This window comes from Notamacropus eugenii, chromosome 2 (genome assembly GCF_028372415.1).
Source record: "Notamacropus eugenii isolate mMacEug1 chromosome 2, mMacEug1.pri_v2, whole genome shotgun sequence".
Taxonomy (NCBI): domain Eukaryota; kingdom Metazoa; phylum Chordata; class Mammalia; order Diprotodontia; family Macropodidae; genus Notamacropus; species Notamacropus eugenii.
The window spans coordinates 410,368,806-410,374,174 of NC_092873.1; positions in this window are offsets into that span (position 1 = coordinate 410,368,806).

Below are 5,369 nucleotides of genomic sequence, written 5' to 3' on the forward strand. Positions count from 1 at the left end.
GGAAATGGCCAACTACCCCCATATCTCTGGCAAGAAAACCCCAAATGGGGTTATGGAGAGTCATACATAACTGAAAACAACTGAACAATGGACTAGTTGAACTTTCTTAGAACAGAACAAATATTCTATCTGGACAAGACACTTTGAATCAGTTTTTGGAGATCTTTACTTTTCTGCAAGCTCCCCATCATGTTAGAGAGCCAACCTGTTCATGAACAAACCACTCTCCTTGTGGTAATGTGAGAAACTGTGAAGTTTGATGGAAACCAACACCACTATTTCCATCAGACCTTGCAGCTGAAAAGCACCAGCCACACTTAACAACACAACTTGAAACATTGCAACTGTCTGCTTCCATTTCCAGGCTTAGTCTAGTTGGTCCTGGCAAAAACAGACTGTTCTTTAGCCAAATATTCTTTCTTTAAATTATTTGAAATTCATTCCTTTTCTCCTATTGTCCAGTTCACTGCAGAAGTGTTATAAACCCAGGTTGTGTGGAAGCTGCTATAACTTTCAAAAATATATTAAATCCCTAGTAGTAACATTTGTGGTTGCCCTGAAGAACACTGAAATTTTATTTGTATATAACGCTTTTAAAATACTCTGATACTGAAATTCTGAGCTTACTAGGTTTTGTTAAAAGGTGATTGCACCAAGATAACAGTGTAAACCTGATCCATCTCAAAAATGAAATTCTTTGTCCACATAGTGCACCATGGGCACTCATGTTCAGCATAACGTCATAGGAGACTCATATGGGCTTAATAATATAAAAAGGCATGCTTCCATTCAATAACTGATGGAAACTCCCTCAACTTATGAGGCTTCTAAGACAGGACAATAAAAACACTGTTTATTTTCTTGTATTTTCATAACTACTCAGATGTTCTGGAAGTACCTGTGTGAAGAGATGTTCAAATTGTTTTTAATGAATTATAAATATTAAAAATCAACATAGCTAAACTGTTTTCAAAACTAGATGCATTTGACTAAATGAATTTTAATACATAAATACCATAATTTTGTAATTGCAAATATTCATCAGCTTCTTTGATCATTCCTATTCATTTTTTCTTTCATATGGTGGTAATTACCAATATATAACGCTTCCTCTAGTTCTTTTCCCACTTGGCACTGTTTCATAAAGGTCTTTTTCAGATTTCTTTATATTCCTTATGTTGGTTTATTTTAACTGTTTGTGGATTTCATTGTATTATGGTAAGCTATTCTATTCACGTACCACAATTTATTTGACCATCCTCCAGCTGGACATGTTGCTTCCAGTTTTTAAAAATGACAAGTGATGCTAGTAAAAAAAAAACACTGAAAGATATCAACAACTTCCAACCCATGTGCCTGTTTTGCCATCTCTACAGATTTTATGAGAATCATCTACACACACACACATCAGAAAAATCTTTTGAGAAGATAACAGGCAGCCTTTCACCAGATTCTATAACAGATCCTAATCACACAATTGACCAACAAACATAAGATCCAATTATGCTTGGTTTTTTTTGGGGGGGAGCTACAAAAAAATTTGATTAAGTAGAGCAAAAGGCCTGCCTTCAAGGTTCTCCTACAAAGGTTCTAACATCTATGTCAAAATCATACAAGATTTCTTGAAAGATGTAACAACAGAGATAACTTTGTTCAACACTTCTCTGATCATTCATCTCAATCAAGCAATAAAAGAGGGATACGTATATCCACCAAAGTTTTTTGACCCTGCCACAGACAATGCCCAGGGCAGAGGACAAATGGAAGAGGGATTCTTTTCATATGTTACTGTTTCTGGATACCAATTGCTTCCATCCCTGAATGGCTTATAGAGCCTTCTAAATTAGATTGATAATCACTCAAGAAAGTATGGCCTAAGTATCCATACAGAATAAATCAAGTGGATGAAGAGCTTCTGTTCTCCAGACTGTGATAGACAGTTGTATGGACAACCTGTAGCCTCAAATACCAAACTGAACAAACACTACAAATAGACAGTAAGTTCAGACCCAGAGTTAAATGAGAGGAGAGAGTAAGGAGGTTTGTCTTGGGGAAACTGTGCAGACTTTTTTAATGATCCCATGTTCTTCCCTAGAACAAAGGCCCATTGTTCTAATATCATTATTCTTCCAGGGATGCTATATGGCTCTGAGTCATAGAGTACCCCAGTCTATGAAGAATTAAAACTGAGGGACAACCAAAGGCCCATGGAGAGATGCATAGCAGCTGTGAATAGGCTGCAACACATTGCAACCAAAGAAGTGCACAAGAAAATGGCATATTTTAAGGCGTGTATGACTGGAGCAAAGATGGACCAGTCACATAGCAAGAGTGAGGGATAAGCAATGGATGGCCTGTTTGCCTACTCTTGTCTATACGACAGCAGAATTCCCAGAATGCTAGATGGACCCCTAGACTGGAATTATGGAGTACAAGGACAAGAATCACACAAGTAGGACAAGAATGGATGGATTGGGTAGGGAGTTACTCATTCTAAATCCCTTCCGATTCTCCATCCACCATGACTGTCCTTGTTCATCTACACCTGTGTTTGTACCTTGACAAAGATGATGCATGTATAAGTGAATATGAAATATTGACATTAACGTATTGATATGTGCATATAAAATGGTTTTCAAAATGAAGAAAAGTCAATAAGGCCTTCAGAACCAAGAAACAAAGAGGTGATACAAATTCAATCCTGAAGTGCCTAAATTCTGGGCTCTGAGCCAGGCCAAAGGACTTTTCAGACTTTTTCAGAGATGATATCCCTACCAAATACACTGATGAAAATATTACAAGACACTTTTCACCAATACGTTTTCTAAAAGAAAAAAATAAATGCAAAAAAAAAAATGGATGGGTTGTAGAGTTGAGGGAAGAATCTGCATCAATTATACACAGATCCATAAAAATAAAGAAGGGTTCTGGGTGTGTTTGGGAGTGGGGGATTTATTGAGAATAAATTGTAGTAGTAAAAACAAAACGCATCAATAAAACTTAAAAAACACATACCAAATGTCTAATTCATTGACTTCACAGATCCTGCCTTTACCCTTTCCAGAACAAATAACTATTTAGATCTATCATGTCATGAAACCATCAACAGGGTTAAGTTCTACAATGAGATATAATAAAGGATCATATCTTTATCTGTTCTCTATTGCCTTGGAGGACCTTCCCAAGGATCAGTAATGCTAATTGTCGTTTATGTGGATACCTAAATACTGAATAAGTCAATTAAAAAAATCATTGTAAAATCTAGACAAGCGGTTGCTATAGAACTGAAATGAGACATTGTTCATTGTAAGGAGCTCATTGACGATCTTCAGGCATTGTGGCATATTGGAGGTACCACATGCCTTGTAGTACCTACCCCAAAAGTTGCTATGAGGCTCCAACGAGACAATGTAAGTAAAATGCTTTGCAAACTTTAAAGCACTATATAATGTCCTTTATAATTTTTCTTGTTATTTTTGTCATTATAATTGTTATTAGAGTTATCTTATCCTGAGCCATCCAATCCAGACCACCAAGGATGGCAACTTATCACAGTTTATCTTTCCATAAAACTAGGGCAAATAGAAATCAGGCACATATGTTTGTGTAATTTCTTCCACACACAAAGTGGCAGCACAAGGAAAATATATTGCCATAGTTAATATGACTGTGGAAACCAGAAAACCTGAGAAAGATGAAAGACAGGCTTTAGAACTCCTGGAACCAATTGGGCAGAAAACTCATTAGCATCAGCGATCTCCATGTTTCAACTGATCTCAGACGAGAAAGTCAGGTCTTCATTTCCCGCATTTACAACGCTGGAACTCATGTTGAAATAACTTGTGATAACAGTAAAGACTTCTACAAGAGGACGATGGGGTCCAATTTTGGCTGTAAAGAAATAAAACATTAAAAAAATGGCAGCTCTGAAGAAAGCTAATAGTAACATGTTAATATCTAATTAGAACACATGTCAATTTCAGCTAATAAAAAACTCTGCAAGGAAGAACTTATGAATATTTTGTGTAATCAATATTGTTTAGCATGACATCCTTTTTTTAAAAATAATAATGATGACTAACATTTATATATAGCACTTTAAAATTTACAAAGCATTTTACAAACATCTCATTTTTATCCTCACAACAACCCTGGGAGGTAAGTGCTATTATTATCCTGATTTTATAGATGGGAAAACTGAGGCAAGTTAAGTTACTTGCCCAGGATCATACAGCTAGTAATTGTCTGAGGTCAATTTGAAGTCATATCTTCCTGACTCCAGGTCTACCACCCTATCTGCTCTGCCACCAGAATGCCTTTGAAAGATTAAAGAATACTATACTTGTAAATGTTTTTTTTCCCCTTTCTCTCACCTTTCTTCCTTCCCTTCCCCCCAAAATCTCATCAGTGCTCTAGACAACTCTGCGTAAGACTATACTTGTAGGACAGTTACTGATTTACATTAATAGTGACTTTCCTCACCAAGAATTTTATGCACCAATAAATTACAAGTTGGAAACAATAAAAAATCATGGCAAACTATCCCTGTTTTCAGTGGGCGGCTATCCAGAATCCACACATTGCTAACCTCATGTTATTCTACTACATCTAGATGTGGCCCCATCTCTGAGCCACCAGCCCAGCTGCACAAAGATGCAAGTTCAAAAAAAATTCAGGATTATCCACTGAGGCAGAATGAAAAATCTTGATACAGCCTAGGATCTTTTAGCATGTGTAGCCTTTGCAAGTATGTGCTTTTGCAGTTCAAGTGTTGGATCAGCAAATTGATGAGCCATCTGTCCACATGACATTGAATATGAATTTTTAGATTTTGAATATGAATATTTAAATATGAATACTTCATAATTTTGGACAGTATTGCTAATTAGGTTTACCTTCAGTTTTTTTCCCTGTCAAGTATTATTATGTAATTCAAATATCACTAATGAAGTAAGGTGGTGTCAGACCTAGAGTTAGGAAGGAGGACCTGAGTTCAAATGTGACCTCAGACACTTCCTAGCTGTGTGACCCTGGACAAGTCACTTAACCCTCTTTGCCTCAGTTTCCTCATCTGTAAAATGAGCTGGAGATGGAAAAGGAAAAAAGGATACCACTCCAGCATCTTTGACAAGAAAACCCCAAAAGGGGTCATAAAGAGTCACACAAACTGGGAAACAACAGTGTTGCTTTAAAGGTTTAAGGGATAGAACTTCAGGTTTTAAAATTTCCATCATTTGGGGGATGATTTTGATCATTTGAGGGATATCTGTGTTCAAAGATTAATTGTGGTGTTTTAATGTAACAAAGCAGATGAGAGAAAAAAAAACTCACAGACTGGCAAGATGTGGATACATACAGCTTCTGGAAGA